Source organism: Ambystoma mexicanum, chromosome 12 (assembly GCF_040938575.1).
Source record: "Ambystoma mexicanum isolate Mex_15411 chromosome 12, UKY_AmexF1_1, whole genome shotgun sequence".
NCBI lineage: Eukaryota > Metazoa > Chordata > Amphibia > Caudata > Ambystomatidae > Ambystoma > Ambystoma mexicanum.
Genome location: NC_090936.1, coordinates 551,209,279 through 551,227,828, shown reverse-complemented (window position 1 = coordinate 551,227,828; position 18,550 = coordinate 551,209,279). Strand labels below are relative to the sequence as shown.

General features: G+C 46.5%; 7 non-coding genes across 7 annotated transcripts; all 7 read left to right on the top strand.

Annotated features, from left to right (window-relative positions):
- The first annotated feature begins 2,190 nt into the window (after nucleotides 1-2,190).
- Nucleotides 2,191-2,262, top strand: TRNAA-CGC (transfer RNA alanine (anticodon CGC)). Its single transcript has one exon. It is a non-coding gene; the product is annotated as a tRNA-Ala (tRNA).
- A 2,422-nt stretch (nucleotides 2,263-4,684) lies between these two features.
- Nucleotides 4,685-4,756, top strand: TRNAA-CGC (transfer RNA alanine (anticodon CGC)). Its single transcript has one exon. It is a non-coding gene; the product is annotated as a tRNA-Ala (tRNA).
- A 2,390-nt stretch (nucleotides 4,757-7,146) lies between these two features.
- TRNAA-CGC (transfer RNA alanine (anticodon CGC)) lies at nucleotides 7,147-7,218 on the top strand. The gene has a single exon. It is a non-coding gene; the product is annotated as a tRNA-Ala (tRNA).
- Nucleotides 7,219-9,615: 2,397 nt separating this feature from the next.
- Nucleotides 9,616-9,687, top strand: TRNAA-CGC (transfer RNA alanine (anticodon CGC)). The gene has a single exon. It is a non-coding gene; the product is annotated as a tRNA-Ala (tRNA).
- Nucleotides 9,688-12,081: 2,394 nt separating this feature from the next.
- TRNAA-CGC (transfer RNA alanine (anticodon CGC)) lies at nucleotides 12,082-12,153 on the top strand. The gene has a single exon. It is a non-coding gene; the product is annotated as a tRNA-Ala (tRNA).
- A 2,395-nt stretch (nucleotides 12,154-14,548) lies between these two features.
- On the top strand, nucleotides 14,549-14,620 carry TRNAA-CGC (transfer RNA alanine (anticodon CGC)). The gene has a single exon. It is a non-coding gene; the product is annotated as a tRNA-Ala (tRNA).
- Nucleotides 14,621-17,015: 2,395 nt separating this feature from the next.
- TRNAA-CGC (transfer RNA alanine (anticodon CGC)) lies at nucleotides 17,016-17,087 on the top strand. The gene has a single exon. It is a non-coding gene; the product is annotated as a tRNA-Ala (tRNA).
- The last annotated feature ends 1,463 nt before the right edge of the window (nucleotides 17,088-18,550 follow it).

The following is an 18,550-nucleotide window of genomic DNA, read 5'->3' as shown; positions in this document are numbered from 1 at the left end:
ACCACAGTTTTAACTGTGCAGAATCGTGAAAGGATTGGCATTGCCTTGCGTTTCTTTTCAGTCGATTGTTTTGGTTCCGAATGTATAGCTCCACCATTGTACCTTTGTAGCATATGATGGCTAGCTTTAAAAATAATTTGTTTTCACTGGATGTGGCCACAGATGTACCTCTGTTGTCAACCTAAGTTGATCAGGTTCTGTAACCTGTTAGTTTTGAGCTGGAATATCCTACCAGCTCTGCTGCTGGGGCCTATCTCCGGCTTCTAAAAGCAAAAGCCTTGAACATATTGATATTTTTCATTAGTTGATCAGGGGGATTGCAGGGGGGGGCAGCTTTTCTGCATGTTTCTATGGACAACCAGAAACAGGTGGCTCTAAAATGAAGTCCGCCATTTGGAAACTCCAATTCGACAGTAACCATCAGTTCTGGGCGCTGTTAGTCCCAAGCAGCCAGCCAGCATCTGGTAGATTTCATAGGTCCTTGCTGGCAGCGGGCAGCGGGGATGTAACTCAGTGGTAGAGCACCTGCTTTGGAAGTAAGAGGCCACAGGTTCGATCCCCGGCATCTCCATATGATATGTTTCTTCAAGTGTGGGCTTTTTCCTGTACATGGGAATTAGGATGATGTGGTCTTTTGCCATACTAAATCCTGTTGCTGAACGTCTTCTCTTTGGAGCCGATGATTGTGGACATGCACGGTGCACCATCCTTCAGTGTGGTGTCTGCTTTTTTCATTGGAAGCCTGTTAGCCTGATCTCTTACCGGGATGACACAAAGCAGACTCGTTCAGACAGAGGGGCATTGGCTGAGAATAGTGTCTCCACCGGTCCCCCTGCTAGGCAGTGGTATCATTCTGAGGTGCTGTGCACGCTCACCAACTATCACCCCCTCTGACCTTTCCCACCGCAGAACACCCTGAATGCATTCAGCGGGTTATGCTTCATTCTAGGGCTGCAATGGATCGCCTAGTGGCAAAACCAATGGAAGCACCATTGACCTTCCGCAGAATTCCACTGCTTGTCTGCCTAGAGAAGCGACATCTGCCGAGTGTGCTAGGGACACTCATGACGGCAGAGCTATAGAGTGGTGGGTCCACGTTGCTTTCCACTAGCCAGCAAATACAGAAGGACATCCGAAAGAGGTGTCAGTCTATCTAGCAACATTTGTGGGCTTTCGGCTGGAGGAATTCCTGCGCGAAATGGTGCTATCTCATTTTTGGTGTTTGAAGACATACATATATATATATATATATATATATATATATATATATATATATATTTATTTATTTTTTCTCCATAACTACACTTCTCAAATCTGGGGCATCTATCCGAGATGGCCGTGTCACATTATGTGATGTCTCAGGCACCAACGTGATGAGATCGACCTGGCGCTTTAACTTTGTCATTGTAAGTAGTAAGATGTAATTTGGCAGTTGTCATGTTTTTTCATATGCACTACTGCAAACCCCTTTCCTTACTTAGCCCACTCCCTCCTGAAGCTTTTAGGTGTGATGAGGAAGTGTCCTCTCAGCGGGGATGTAGCTCAGTTGTAGAGCGCATGCTTTGCATGTATGAGGACCCGGGGCATTTCCACTTGTTTCTCTTTTTGACTGTAAAATGATCTCTATCCACTAGATGGCCCTTTGAGCACAGTAATCCTCTGGTGGAAATCTTCCCCTGGAAGTCATCTCTTATGGAGAAGCAAAATGCACACTGCTTCAGTGTGACCATGTGGTTTTCCATTCTTGCTCCAGTTTTCCCTGCTCTTTTGCTAGTGCTTCACTCGGCAGAATGTTTTGACCAGAAGAGTTCTCCCTGAAAATTATGTCTGCGGGACAGACACACTGCATACCGAGGGGATGTAGCTCAGTGGTAGAGCACTTGTTTTGCATGTATGAGGCCCCGGGTCCAATCCCTGGCATCTCCAATTGTTTCCCTTTTTTTGACTGTCATATGGTCTCTGTCCACTAGATGGCTCTTTGAGCACGGTAATCCTCTGGTGGAATACTTCCCCTGGAAGTCATCTCTTATGGAGAAGCATAATGCACACTGCTTCAGTGTGACCATGTGCTTTTCCAGTCTTGCTCCCGTTTTCCCTGGTCTTTTGCTAGTGCTTCAGTTGGCAGCATACTTTGACCGGAAGAATTCTCCCAGGAAAAGATGTCTGCAGGACAGACTCACCGCACACCAAGGGGATGTAGCTCAGTGGTAGAGCGCATGCTTCGCATGTATGAGGTCCCGGGTTCAATCCCCGGCACCTCCATTTGCATAAACTTCAGTGTGATTTTGTCCCGGTTATTTTGTATTTCACACTGCAACTCGGGCCATGATTATAGGATCATCGACATTCATATCTATTTGTCTGAGAAAACGCTGGTGCCCGTATCGCAAACCTGCCTGTAATATATCAGTGAGGTTTGCGTCCCTGCCAGTGTCAACATCCTGTATGCCTTCACAATCACTACAAATAGAAATGCACAGAGAGTACCATCACACCACAGTTTTAACTGTGCAGAATCGTGAAAGGATTGGCATTGCCTTGCGTTTCTTTTCAGTCGATTGTTTTGGTTCCGAATGTATAGCTCCACCATTGTACCTTTGTAGCATATGATGGCTAGCTTTAAAAATAATTTGTTTTCACTGGATGTGGCCACAGATGTACCTCTGTTGTCAACCTAAGTTGATCAGGTTCTGTAACTTGTTAGTTTTGAGCTGGAATATCCTACCAGCTCTGCTGCTGGGGCCTATCTCCGGCTTCTAAAAGCAAAAGCCTTGAACATATTGATATTTTTCATTAGTTGATCAGGGGGATTGCAGGGGGGGGCAGCTTTTCTGCATGTTTCTATGGACAACCAGAAACAGGTGGCTCTAAAATGAAGTCCGCCATTTGGAAACTCCAATTCGACAGTTACCATCAGTTCTGGGCGCTGTTAGTCCCAAGCAGCCAGCCAGCATCTGGTAGATTTCATAGGTCCTTGCTGGCAGCGGGGATGTAACTCAGTGGTAGAGCACCTGCTTTGGAAGTATGAGGCCACAGGTTCGATCCCCGGCATCTCCATATGATATGTTTCTTCAAGTGTGGGCTTTTTCCTGTACATGGGAATTAGGATGATGTGGTCTTTTGCCATACTAAATCCTGTTGCTGAACGTCTTCTCTTTGGAGCCGATGATTGTGGACATGCACGGTGCACCATGCTTCAGTGTGATGTCTGCTTTTTTCATTGGAAGCCTGTTAGCCTGATCTCTTACCGGGATGACACAAAGCAGACTCGTTCAGACAGAGGGGCATTGGCTGAGAATAGTGTCTCCACCGGTCCCCCTGCTAGGCAGTGGTATCATTCTGAGGTGCTGTGCACGCTCACCAACTATCACCCCCTCTGACCTTTCCCACCGCAGAACACCCTGAATGCATTCAGCGGGTTATGCTTCATTCTAGGGCTGCAATGGATCGCCTAGTGGCAAAACCAATGGAAGCACCATTGACCTTCCGCAGAATTCCACTGCTTGTCTGCCTAGAGAAGCGACATCTGCCGAGTGTGCTAGGGACACTCATGACGGCAGAGCTATAGAGTGGTGGGTCCACGTTGCTTTCCACTAGCCAGCAAATACAGAAGGACATCCGAAAGAGGTGTCAGTCTATCTAGCAACATTTGTGGGCTTTCGGCTGGAGGAATTCCTGCGCGAAATGGTGCTATCTCATTTTTGGTGTTTGAAGACATACATATATATATATATATATATATATATATATATATATATATATATATATATATTTATTTATTTTTTCTCCATAACTACACTTCTCAAATCTGGGGCATCTATCCGAGATGGCCGTGTCACATTATGTGATGTCTCAGGCACCAACGTGATGAGATCGACCTGGCGCTTTAACTTTGTCATTGTAAGTAGTAAGATGTAATTTGGCAGTTGTCATGTTTTTTCATATGCACTACTGCAAACCCCTTTCCTTACTTAGCCCACTCCCTCCTGAAGCTTTTAGGTGTGATGAGGAAGTGTCCTCTCAGCGGGGATGTAGCTCAGTTGTAGAGCGCATGCTTTGCATGTATGAGGACCCGGGGCATTTCCACTTGTTTCTCTTTTTGACTGTAAAATGATCTCTATCCACTAGATGGCCCTTTGAGCACAGTAATCCTCTGGTGGAAATCTTCCCCTGGAAGTCATCTCTTATGGAGAAGCAAAATGCACACTGCTTCAGTGTGACCATGTGGTTTTCCATTCTTGCTCCAGTTTTCCCTGCTCTTTTGCTAGTGCTTCACTCGGCAGAATGTTTTGACCAGAAGAGTTCTCCCTGAAAATTATGTCTGCGGGACAGACACACTGCATACCGAGGGGATGTAGCTCAGTGGTAGAGCACTTGTTTTGCATGTATGAGGCCCCGGGTCCAATCCCTGGCATCTCCAATTGTTTCCCTTTTTTTGACTGTCATATGGTCTCTGTCCACTAGATGGCTCTTTGAGCACGGTAATCCTCTGGTGGAATACTTCCCCTGGAAGTCATCTCTTATGGAGAAGCATAATGCACACTGCTTCAGTGTGACCATGTGCTTTTCCAGTCTTGCTCCCGTTTTCCCTGGTCTTTTGCTAGTGCTTCAGTTGGCAGCATACTTTGACCGGAAGAATTCTCCCAGGAAAAGATGTCTGCAGGACAGACTCACCGCACACCAAGGGGATGTAGCTCAGTGGTAGAGCGCATGCTTCGCATGTATGAGGTCCCGGGTTCAATCCCCGGCACCTCCATTTGCATAAACTTCAGTGTGATTTTGTCCCGGTTATTTTGTATTTCACACTGCAACTCGGGCCATGATTATAGGATCATCGACATTCATATCTATTTGTCTGAGAAAACGCTGGTGCCCGTATCGCAAACCTGCCTGTAATATATCAGTGAGGTTTGCGTCCCTGCCAGTGTCAACATCCTGTATGCCTTCACAATCACTACAAATAGAAATGCACAGAGAGTACCATCACACCACAGTTTTAACTGTGCAGAATCGTGAAAGGATTGGCATTGCCTTGCGTTTCTTTTCAGTCGATTGTTTTGGTTCCGAATGTATAGCTCCACCATTGTACCTTTGTAGCATATGATGGCTAGCTTTAAAAATAATTTGTTTTCACTGGATGTGGCCACAGATGTACCTCTGTTGTCAACCTAAGTTGATCAGGTTCTGTAACTTGTTAGTTTTGAGCTGGAATATCCTACCAGCTCTGCTGCTGGGGCCTATCTCCGGCTTCTAAAAGCAAAAGCCTTGAACATATTGATATTTTTCATTAGTTGATCAGGGGGATTGCAGGGGGGGGCAGCTTTTCTGCATGTTTCTATGGACAACCAGAAACAGGTGGCTCTAAAATGAAGTCCGCCATTTGGAAACTCCAATTCGACAGTTACCATCAGTTCTGGGCGCTGTTAGTCCCAAGCAGCCAGCCAGCATATGGTAGATTTCATAGGTCCTTGCTGGCAGCGGGGATGTAACTCAGTGGTAGAGCACCTGCTTTGGAAGTATGAGGCCACAGGTTCGATCCCCGGCATCTCCATATGATATGTTTCTTCAAGTGTGGGCTTTTTCCTGTACATGGGAATTAGGATGATGTGGTCTTTTGCCATACTAAATCCTGTTGCTGAACGTCTTCTCTTTGGAGCCGATGATTGTGGACATGCACGGTGCACCATGCTTCAGTGTGATGTCTGCTTTTTTCATTGGAAGCCTGTTAGCCTGATCTCTTACCGGGATGACACAAAGCAGACTCGTTCAGACAGAGGGGCATTGGCTGAGAATAGTGTCTCCACCGGTCCCCCTGCTAGGCAGTGGTATCATTCTGAGGTGCTGTGCACGCTCACCAACTATCACCCCCTCTGACCTTTCCCACCGCAGAACACCCTGAATGCATTCAGCGGGTTATGCTTCATTCTAGGGCTGCAATGGATCGCCTAGTGGCAAAACCAATGGAAGCACCATTGACCTTCCGCAGAATTCCACTGCTTGTCTGCCTAGAGAAGCGACATCTGCCGAGTGTGCTAGGGACACTCATGACGGCAGAGCTATAGAGTGGTGGGTCCACGTTGCTTTCCACTAGCCAGCAAATACAGAAGGACATCCGAAAGAGGTGTCAGTCTATCTAGCAACATTTGTGGGCTTTCGGCTGGAGGAATTCCTGCGCGAAATGGTGCTATCTCATTTTTGGTGTTTGAAGACATACATATATATATATATATATATTTATTTATTTTTTCTCCATAACTACACTTCTCAAATCTGGGGCATCTATCCGAGATGGCCGTGTCACATTATGTGATGTCTCAGGCACCAACGTGATGAGATCGACCTGGCGCTTTAACTTTGTCATTGTAAGTAGTAAGATGTAATTTGGCAGTTGTCATGTTTTTTCATATGCACTACTGCAAACCCCTTTCCTTACTTAGCCCACTCCCTCCTGAAGCTTTTAGGTGTGATGAGGAAGTGTCCTCTCAGCGGGGATGTAGCTCAGTTGTAGAGCGCATGCTTTGCATGTATGAGGACCCGGGGCATTTCCACTTGTTTCTCTTTTTGACTGTCAAATGATCTCTATCCACTAGATGGCCCTTTGAGCACAGTAATCCTGTGGTGGAAATCTTCCCCTGGAAGTCATCTCTTATGGAGAAGCAAAATGCACACTGCTTCAGTGTGACCATGTGGTTTTCCATTCTTGCTCCAGTTTTCCCTGCTCTTTTGCTACTGCTTCACTCGGCAGAATGTTTTGACCAGAAGAGTTCTCCCTGAAAATTATGTCTGCAGGACAGACACACTGCATACCGAGGGGATGTAGCTCAGTGGTAGAGCACTTGTTTTGCATGTATGAGGCCCCGGGTCCAATCCCTGGCATCTCCAATTGTTTCCCTTTTTTTGACTGTCATATGGTCTCTGTCCACTAGATGGCTCTTTGAGCACGGTAATCCTCTGGTGGAATACTTCCCCTGGAAGTCATCTCTTATGGAGAAGCATAATGCACACTGCTTCAGTGTGACCATGTGCTTTTCCAGTCTTGCTCCCGTTTTCCCTGGTCTTTTGCTAGTGCTTCAGTTGGCAGCATACTTTGACCGGAAGAATTCTCCCAGGAAAAGATGTCTGCAGGACAGACTCACCGCACACCAAGGGGATGTAGCTCAGTGGTAGAGCGCATGCGTCGCATGTATGAGGTCCCGGGTTCAATCCCCGGCATCTCCATTTGCATAAACTTCAGTGTGATTTTGTCCCGGTTATTTTGTATTTCACACTGCAACTCGGGCCATGATTATAGGATCATCGACATTCATATCTATTTGTCTGAGAAAACGCTGGTGCCCGTATCGCAAACCTGCCTGTAATATATCAGTGAGGTTTGCGTCCCTGCCAGTGTCAACATCCTGTATGCCTTCACAATCACTACAAATAGAAATGCACAGAGAGTACCATCACACCACAGTTTTAACTGTGCAGAATCGTGAAAGGATTGGCATTGCCTTGCGTTTCTTTTCAGTCGATTGTTTTGGTTCCGAATGTATAGCTCCACCATTGTACCTTTGTAGCATATGATGGCTAGCTTTAAAAATAATTTGTTTTCACTGGATGTGGCCACAGATGTACCTCTGTTGTCAACCTAAGTTGATCAGGTTCTGTAACTTGTTCGTTTTGAGCTGGAATATCCTACCAGCTCTGCTGCTGGGGCCTATCTCCGGCTTCTAAAAGCAAAAGCCTTGAACATATTGATATTTTTCATTAGTTGATCAGGGGGATTGCAGGGGGGGGCAGCTTTTCTGCATGTTTCTATGGACAACCAGAAACAGGTGGCTCTAAAATGAAGTCCGCCATTTGGAAACTCCAATTCGACAGTTACCATCAGTTCTGGGCGCTGTTAGTCCCAAGCAGCCAGCCAGCATCTGGTAGATTTCATAGGTCCTTGCTGGCAGCGGGGATGTAACTCAGTGGTAGAGCACCTGCTTTGGAAGTATGAGGCCACAGGTTTGATCCCGGCATCTCCATATGATATGTTTCTTCAAGTGTGGGCTTTTTCCTGTACATGGGAATTAGGATGATGTGGTCTTTTGCCATACTAAATCCTGTTGCTGAACGTCTTCTCTTTGGAGCCGATGATTGTGGACATGCACGGTGCACCATGCTTCAGTGTGATGTCTGCTTTTTTCATTGGAAGCCTGTTAGCCTGATCTCTTACCGGGATGACACAAAGCAGACTCGTTCAGACAGAGGGGCATTGGCTGAGAATAGTGTCTCCACCGGTCCCCCTGCTAGGCAGTGGTATCATTCTGAGGTTCTGTGCACGCTCACCAACTATCACCCCCTCTGACCTTTCCCACCGCAGAACACCCTGAATGCATTCAGCGGGTTATGCTTCATTCTAGGGCTGCAATGGATCGCCTAGTGGCAAAACCAATGGAAGCACCATTGACCTTCCGCAGAATTCCACTGCTTGTCTGCCTAGAGAAGCGACATCTGCCGAGTGTGCTAGGGACACTCATGACGGCAGAGCTATAGAGTGGTGGGTCCACGTTGCTTTCCACTAGCCAGCAAATACAGAAGGACATCCGAAAGAGGTGTCAGTCTATCTAGCAACATTTGTGGGCTTTCGGCTGGAGGAATTCCTGCGCGAAATGGTGCTATCTCATTTTTGGTGTTTGAAGACATACATATATATATATATATATATATATATATTTATTTATTTTTTCTCCATAACTACACTTCTCAAATCTGGGGCATCTATCCGAGATGGCCGTGTCACATTATGTGATGTCTCAGGCACCAACGTGATGAGATCGACCTGGCGCTTTAAATTTGTCATTGTAAGTAGTAAGATGTAATTTGGCAGTTGTCATGTTTTTTCATATGCACTACTGCAAACCCCTTTCCTTACTTAGCCCACTCCCACCTGAAGCTTTTAGGTGTGATGAGGAAGTGTCCTCTCAGCGGGGATGTAGCTCAGTTGTAGAGCGCATGCTTTGCATGTATGAGGACCCGGGGCATTTCCACTTGTTTCTCTTTTTGACTGTAAAATGATCTCTATCCACTAGATGGCCCTTTGAGCACAGTAATCCTCTGGTGGAAATCTTCCCCTGGAAGTCATCTCTTATGGAGAAGCAAAATGCACACTGCTTCAGTGTGACCATGTGGTTTTCCATTCTTGCTCCAGTTTTCCCTGCTCTTTTGCTAGTGCTTCACTCGGCAGAATGTTTTGACCAGAAGAGTTCTCCCTGAAAATTATGTCTGCAGGACAGACACACTGCATACTGAGGGGATGTAGCTCAGTGGTAGAGCACTTGTTTTGCATGTATGAGGCCCCGGGTCCAATCCCTGGCATCTCCAATTGTTTCCCTTTTTTTGACTGTCATATGGTCTCTGTCCACTAGATGGCTCTTTGAGCACGGTAATCCTCTGGTGGAATACTTCCCCTGGAAGTCATCTCTTATGGAGAAGCATAATGCACACTGCTTCAGTGTGACCATGTGCTTTTCCAGTCTTGCTCCCGTTTTCCCTGGTCTTTTGCTAGTGCTTCAGTTGGCAGCATACTTTGACCGGAAGAATTCTCCCAGAAAAAGATGTCTGCAGGACAGACTCACCGCACACCAAGGGGATGTAGCTCAGTGGTAGAGCGCATGCTTCGCATGTATGAGGTCCCGGGTTCAATCCCCGGCATCTCCATTTGCATAAACTTCAGTGTGATTTTGTCCCGGTTATTTTGTATTTCACACTGCAACTCGGGCCATGATTATAGGATCATCGACATTCATATCTATTTGTCTGAGAAAACGCTGGTGCCCGTATCGCAAACCTGCCTGTAATATATCAGTGAGGTTTGCGTCCCTGCCAGTGTCAACATCCTGTATGCCTTCACAATCACTACAAATAGAAATGCACAGAGAGTACCATCACACCACAGTTTTAACTGTGCAGAATCGTGAAAGGATTGGCATTGCCTTGCGTTTCTTTTCAGTCGATTGTTTTGGTTCCGAATGTATAGCTCCACCATTGTACCTTTGTAGCATATGATGGCTAGCTTTAAAAATAATTTGTTTTCACTGGATGTGGCCACAGATGTACCTCTGTTGTCAACCTAAGTTGATCAGGTTCTGTAACTTGTTAGTTTTGAGCTGGAATATCCTACCAGCTCTGCTGCTGGGGCCTATCCCCGGCTTCTAAAAGCAAAAGCCTTGAACATATTGATATTTTTCATTAGTTGATCAGGGGGATTGCAGGGGGGGGCAGCTTTTCTGCATGTTTCTATGGACAACCAGAAACAGGTGGCTCTAAAATGAAGTCCGCCATTTGGAAACTCCAATTCGACAGTTACCATCAGTTCTGGGCGCTGTTAGTCCCAAGCAGCCAGCCAGCATCTGGTAGATTTCATAGGTCCTTGCTGGCAGCGGGGATGTAACTCAGTGGTAGAGCACCTGCTTTGGAAGTATGAGGCCACAGGTTCGATCCCCGGCATCTCCATATGATATGTTTCTTCAAGTGTGGGCTTTTTCCTGTACATGGGAATTAGGATGATGTGGTCTTTTGCCATACTAAATCCTGTTGCTGAACGTCTTCTCTTTGGAGCCGATGATTGTGGACATGCACGGTGCACCATGCTTCAGTGTGATGTCTGCTTTTTTCATTGGAAGCCTGTTAGCCTGATCTCTTACCGGGATGACACAAAGCAGACTCGTTCAGACAGAGGGGCATTGGCTGAGAATAGTGTCTCCACCGGTCCCCCTGCTAGGCAGTGGTATCATTCTGAGGTGCTGTGCACGCTCACCAACTATCACCCCCTCTGACCTTTCCCACCGCAGAACACCCTGAATGCATTCAGCGGGTTATGCTTCATTCTAGGGCTGCAATGGATCGCCTAGTGGCAAAACCAATGGAAGCACCATTGACCTTCCGCAGAATTCCACTGCTTGTCTGCCTAGAGAAGCGACATCTGCCGAGTGTGCTAGGGACACTCATGACGGCAGAGCTATAGAGTGGTGGGTCCACGTTGCTTTCCACTAGCCAGCAAATACAGAAGGACATCCGAAAGAGGTGTCAGTCTATCTAGCAACATTTGTGGGCTTTCGGCTGGAGGAATTCCTGCGCGAAATGGTGCTATCTCATTTTTGGTGTTTGAAGACATACATATATATATATATATATATATATTTATTTATTTTTTCTCCATAACTACACTTCTCAAATCTGGGGCATCTATCCGAGATGGCCGTGTCACATTATGTGATGTCTCAGGCACCAACGTGATGAGATCGACCTGGCGCTTTAACTTTGTCATTGTAAGTAGTAAGATGTAATTTGGCAGTTGTCATGTTTTTTCATATGCACTACTGCAAACCCCTTTCCTTACTTAGCCCACTCCCTCCTGAAGCTTTTAGGTGTGATGAGGAAGTGTCCTCTCAGCGGGGATGTAACTCAGTTGTAGAGCGCATGCTTTGCATGTATGAGGACCCGGGGCATTTCCACTTGTTTCTCTTTTTGACTGTCAAATGATCTCTATCCACTAGATGGCCCTTTGAGCACAGTAATCCTCTGGTGGAAATCTTCCCATGGAAGTCATCTCTTATGGAGAAGCAAAATGCACACTGCTTCAGTGTGACCATGTGGTTTTCCATTCTTGCTCCAGTTTTCCCTGCTCTTTTGCTAGTGCTTCACTCGGCAGAATGTTTTGACCAGAAGAGTTCTCCCTGAAAATTATGTCTGCAGGACAGACACACTGCATACCGAGGGGATGTAGCTCAGTGGTAGAGCACTTGTTTTGCATGTATGAGGCCCCGGGTCCAATCCCTGGCATCTCCAATTGTTTCCCTTTTTTTGACTGTCATATGGTCTCTGTCCACTAGATGGCTCTTTGAGCACGGTAATCCTCTGGTGGAATACTTCCCCTGGAAGTCATCTCTTATGGCGAAGCATAATGCACACTGCTTCAGTGTGACCATGTGCTTTTCCAGTCTTGCTCCCGTTTTCCCTGGTCTTTTGCTAGTGCTTCAGTTGGCAGCATACTTTGACCAGAAGAATTCTCCCAGGAAAAGATGTCTGCAGGACAGACTCACCGCACACTGAGGGGATGTAGCTCAGTGGTAGAGCGCATGCTTCGCATGTATGAGGTCCCGGGTTCAATCCCCGGCATCTCCATTTGCATAAACATCAGTGTGATTTTGTCCCGGTTATTTTGTATTTCACACTGCAACTCGGGCCATGATTATAGGATCATCGACATTCATATCTATTTGTCTGAGAAAACGCTGGTGCCCGTATCGCAAACCTGCCTGTAATATATCAGTGAGGTTTGCGTCCCTGCCAGTGTCAACATCCTGTATGCCTTCACAATCACTACAAATAGAAATGCAACGAGAGTACCATCACACCACAGTTTTAACCGTGCAGAATCGTGAAAGGATTGGCATTGCCTTGCGTTTCTTTTCAGTCGATTGTTTTGGTTCCGAATGTATAGCTCCAGCATTGTACCTTTGTAGCATATGATGGCTAGCTTTAAAAATAATTTGTTTTCACTGGATGTGGCCACAGATGTACCTCTGTTGTCAACCTAAGTTGATCAGGTTCTGTAACTTGTTAGTTTTGAGCTGGAATATCCTACCAGCTCTGCTGCTGGGGCCTATCTCCGGCTTCTAAAAGCAAAAGCCTTGAACATATTGATATTTTTCATTAGTTGATCAGGGGGATTGCAGGGGGGGGCAGATTTTCTGCATGTTTCTATGGACAACCAGAAACAGGTGGCTCTAAAATGAAGTCCGCCATTTGGAAACTCCAATTCGACAGTTACCATCAGTTCTGGGCGCTGTTAGTCCCAAGCAGCCAGCCAGCATCTGGTAGATTTCATAGGTCCTTGCTGGCAGCGGGGATGTAACTCAGTGGTAGAGCACCTGCTTTGGAAGTATGAGGCCACAGGTTTGATCCCGGCATCTCCATATGATATGTTTCTTCAAGTGTGGGCTTTTTCCTGTACATGGGAATTAGGATGATGTGGTCTTTTGCCATACTAAATCCTGTTGCTGAACGTCTTCTCTTTGGAGCCGATGATTGTGGACATGCACGGTGCACCATGCTTCAGTGTGATGTCTGCTTTTTTCATTGGAAGCCTGTTAGCCTGATCTCTTACCGGGATGACACAAAGCAGACTCGTTCAGACAGAGGGGCATTGGCTGAGAATAGTGTCTCCACCGGTCCCCCTGCTAGGCAGTGGTATCATTCTGAGGTGCTGTGCACGCTCACCAACTATCACCCCCTCTGACCTTTCCCACCCCAGAACACCCTGAATGCATTCAGCAGGTTATGCTTCATTCTAGGGCTGCAATGGATCGCCTAGTGGCAAAACCAATGGAAGCACCATTGACCTTCCGCAGAATTCCACTGCTTGTCTGCCTAGAGAAGCGACATCTGCCGAGTGTGCTAGGGACACTCATGACGGCAGAGCTATAGAGTGGTGGGTCCACGTTGCTTTCCACTAGCCAGCAAATACAGAAGGACATCCGAAAGAGGTGTCAGTCTATCTAGCAACATTTGTGGGCTTTCGGCTGGAGGAATTCCTGCGCGAAATGGTGCTATCTCATTTTTGGTGTTTGAAGACATACATATATATATATATATATATATATATTTATTTATTTTTTCTCCATAACTACACTTCTCAAATCTGGGGCATCTATCCGAGATGGCCGTGTCACATTATGTGATGTCTCAGGCACCAACGTGATGAGATCGACCTGGCGCTTTAAATTTGTCATTGTAAGTAGTAAGATGTAATTTGGCAGTTGTCATGTTTTTTCATATGCACTACTGCAAACCCCTTTCCTTACTTAGCCCACTCCCTCCTGAAGCTTTTAGGTGTGATGAGGAAGTGTCCTCTCAGCGGGGATGTAGCTCAGTTGTAGAGCGCATGCTTTGCATGTATGAGGACCCGGGGCATTTCCACTTGTTTCTCTTTTTGACTGTCAAATGATCTCTATCCACTAGATGGCCCTTTGAGCACAGTAATCCTCTGGTGGAAATCTTCCCCTGGAAGTCATCTCTTATGGAGAAGCAAAATGCACACTGCTTCAGTGTGACCATGTGGTTTTCCATTCTTGCTCCAGTTTTCCCTGCTCTTTTGCTAGTGCTTCACTCGGCAGAATGTTTTGACCAGAAGAGTTCTCCCTGAAAATTATGTCTGCAGGACAGACACACTGCATACTGAGGGGATGTAGCTCAGTGGTAGAGCACTTGTTTTGCATGTATGAGGCCCCGGGTCCAATCCCTGGCATCTCCAATTGTTTCCCTTTTTTTGACTGTCATATGGTCTCTGTCCACTAGATGGCTCTTTGAGCACGGTAATCCTCTGGTGGAATACTTCCCCTGGAAGTCATCTCTTATGGAGAAGCATAATGCACACTGCTTCAGTGTGACCATGTGCTTTTCCAGTCTTGCTCCCGTTTTCCCTGGTCTTTTGCTAGTGCTTCAGTTGGCAGCATACTTTGACCGGAAGAATTCTCCCAGGAAAAGATGTCTGCAGGACAGACTCACCGCACACTGAGGGGATGTAGCTCAGTGGTAGAGCGCATGCTTCGCATGTATGAGGTCCCGGGTTCAATCCCCGGCATCTCCATTTGCATAAACATCAGTGTGATTTTGTCCCGGTTATTTTGTATTTCACACTGCAACTCGGGCCATGATTATAGGATCATCGACATTCATATCTGTTTGTCTGAGAAAACGCTGGTGCCCGTATCGCAAACCTGCCTGTAATATATCAGTGAGGTTTGCGTCCCTGCCAGTGTCAACATCCTGTATGCCTTCACAATCACTACAAATAGAAATGCAACGAGAGTACCATCACACCACAGTTTTAACCGTGCAGAATCGTGAAAGGATTGGCATTGCCTTGCGTTTCTTTTCAGTCGATTGTTTTGGTTCCGAATGTATAGCTCCAGCATTGTACCTTTGTAGCATATGATGGCTAGCTTTAAAAATAATTTGTTTTCACTGGATGTGGCCACAGATGTACCTCTGTTGTCAACCTAAGTTGATCAGGTTCTGTAACTTGTTAGTTTTGAGCTGGAATATCCTACCAGCTCTGCTGCTGGGGCCTATCTCCGGCTTCTAAAAGCAAAAGCCTTGAACATATTGATATTTTTCATTAGTTGATCAGGGGGATTGCAGGGGGGGGCAGATTTTCTGCATGTTTCTATGGACAACCAGAAACAGGTGGCTCTAAAATGAAGTCCGCCATTTGGAAACTCCAATTCGACAGTTACCATCAGTTCTGGGCGCTGTTAGTCCCAAGCAGCCAGCCAGCATCTGGTAGATTTCATAGGTCCTTGCTGGCAGCGGGGATGTAACTCAGTGGTAGAGCACCTGCTTTGGAAGTATGAGGCCACAGGTTTGATCCCGGCATCTCCATATGATATGTTTCTTCAAGTGTGGGCTTTTTCCTGTACATGGGAATTAGGATGATGTGGTCTTTTGCCATACTAAATCCTGTTGCTGAACGTCTTCTCTTTGGAGCCGATGATTGTGGACATGCACGGTGCACCATGCTTCAGTGTGATGTCTGCTTTTTTCATTGGAAGCCTGTTAGCCTGATCTCTTACCGGGATGACACAAAGCAGACTCGTTCAGACAGAGGGGCATTGGCTGAGAATAGTGTCTCCACCGGTCCCCCTGCTAGGCAGTGGTATCATTCTGAGGTGCTGTGCACGCTCACCAACTATCACCCCCTCTGACCTTTCCCACCGCAGAACACCCTGAATGCATTCAGCGGGTTATGCTTCATTCTAGGGCTGCAATGGATCGCCTAGTGGCAAAACCAATGGAAGCACCATTGACCTTCCGCAGAATTCCACTGCTTGTCTGCCTAGAGAAGCGACATCTGCCGAGTGTGCTAGGGACACTCATGACGGCAGAGCTATAGAGTGGTGGGTCCACGTTGCTTTCCACTAGCCAGCAAATACAGAAGGACATCCGAAAGAGGTGTCAGTCTATCTAGCAACATTTGTGGGCTTTCGGCTGGAGGACTTCCTGCGCGAAATGGTGCTATCTCATTTTTGGTGTTTGAAGACATACATATATATATATATATATATATATATTTATTTATTTTTTCTCCATAACTACACTTCTCAAATCTGGGGCATCTATCCGAGATGGCCGTGTCACATTATGTGATGTCTCAGGCACCAACGTGATGAGATCGACCTGGCGCTTTAAATTTGTCATTGTAAGTAGTAAGATGTAATTTGGCAGTTGTCATGTTTTTTCATATGCACTACTGCAAACCCCTTTCCTTACTTAGCCCACTCCCTCCTGAAGCTTTTAGGTGTGATGAGGAAGTGTCCTCTCAGCGGGGATGTAGCTCAGTTGTAGAGCGCATGCTTTGCATGTATGAGGACCCGGGGCATTTCCACTTGTTTCTCTTTTTGACTGTCAAATGATCTCTATCCACTAGATGGCCCTTTGAGCACAGTAATCCTCTGGTGGAAATCTTCCCCTGGAAGTCATCTCTTATGGAGAAGCAAAATGCACACTGCTTCAGTGTGACCATGTGGTTTTCCATTCTTGCTCCAGTTTTCCCTGCTCTTTTGCTAGTGCTTCACTCGGCAGAATGTTTTGACCAGAAGAGTTCTCCCTGAAAATTATGTCTGCAGGACAGACACACTGCATACCGAGGGGATGTAGCTCAGTGGTAGAGCACTTGTTTTGCATGTATGAGGCCCCGGGTCCAATCCCTGGCATCTCCAATTGTTTCCCTTTTTTTGACTGTCATATGGTCTCTGTCCACTAGATGGCTCTTTGAGCACGGTAATCCTCTGGTGGAATACTTCCCCTGGAAGTCATCTCTTATGGCGAAGCATAATGCACACTGCTTCAGTGTGACCATGTGCTTTTCCAGTCTTGCTCCCGTTTTCCCTGGTCTTTTGCTAGTGCTTCAGTTGGCAGCATACTTTGACCAGAAGAATTCTCCCAGGAAAAGATGTCTGCAGGACAGACTCACCGCACACCGAGGGGATGTAGCTCAGTGGTAGAGCGCATGCTTCGCATGTATGAGGTCCCGGGTTCAATCCCCGGCATCTCCATTTGCATAAACTTCAGTGTGATTTTGTCCCGGTTATTTTGTATTTCACACTGCAACTCGGGCCATGATTATAGGATCATCGACATTCATATCTATTTGTCTGAGAAAACGCTGGTGCCCGTATCGCAAACCTGCCTGTAATATATCAGTGAGGTTTGTGTCCCTGCCAGTGTCAACATCCTGTATGCCTTCACAATCACTACAAATAGAAATGCACAGAGAGTACCATCACACCACAGTTTTAACTGTGCAGAATCGTGAAAGGATTGGCATTGCCTTGCGTTTCTTTTCAGTCGATTGTTTTGGTTCTGAATGTATAGCTCCACCATTGTACCTTTGTAGCATATGATGGCTAGCTTTAAAAATAATTTGTTTTCACTGGATGTGGCCACAGATGTACCTCTGTTGTCAACCTAAGTTGATCAGGTTCTGTAACTTGTTAGTTTTGAGCTGGAATATCCTACCAGCTCTGCTGCTGGGGCCTATCCCCGGCTTCTAAAAGCAAAAGCCTTGAACATATTGATATTTTTCATTAGTTGATCAGGGGGATTGCAGGGGGGGGCAGCTTTTCTGCATGTTTCTATGGACAACCAGAAACAGGTGGCTCTAAAATGAAGTCCGCCATTTGGAAACTCCAATTCGACAGTTACCATCAGTTCTGGGCGCTGTTAGTCCCAAGCAGCCAGCCAGCATCTGGTAGATTTCATAGGTCCTTGCTGGCAGCGGGGATGTAACTCAGTGGTAGAGCACCTGCTTTGGAAGTATGAGGCCACAGGTTCGATCCCCGGCATCTCCATATGATATGTTTCTTCAAGTGTGGGCTTTTTCCTGTACATGGGAATTAGGATGATGTGGTCTTTTGCCATACTAAATCCTGTTGCTGAACGTCTTCTCTTTGGAGCTGATGATTGTGGACATGCACGGTGCACCATGCTTCAGTGTGATGTCTGCTTTTTTCATTGGAAGCCTGTTAGCCTGATCTCTTACCGGGATGACACAAAGCAGACTCGTTCAGACAGAGGGGCATTGGCTGAGAATAGTGTCTCCACCGGTCCCCCTGCTAGGCAGTGGTATCATTCTGAGGTGCTGTGCACGCTCACCAACTATCACCCCCTCTGACCTTTCCCACCGCAGAACACCCTGAATGCATTCAGCGGGTTATGCTTCATTCTAGGGCTGCAATGGATCGCCTAGTGGCAAAACCAATGGAAGCACCATTGACCTTCCGCAGAATTCCACTGCTTGTCTGCCTAGAGAAGCGACATCTGCCGAGTATGCTAGGGACACTCATGACGGCAGAGCTATAGAGTGGTGGGTCCACGTTGCTTTCCACTAGCCAGCAAATACAGAAGGACATCCGAAAGAGGTGTCAGTCTATCTAGCAACATTTGTGGGCTTTCGGCTGGAGGAATTCCTGCGCGAAATGGTGCTATCTCATTTTTGGTGTTTGAAGACATACATATA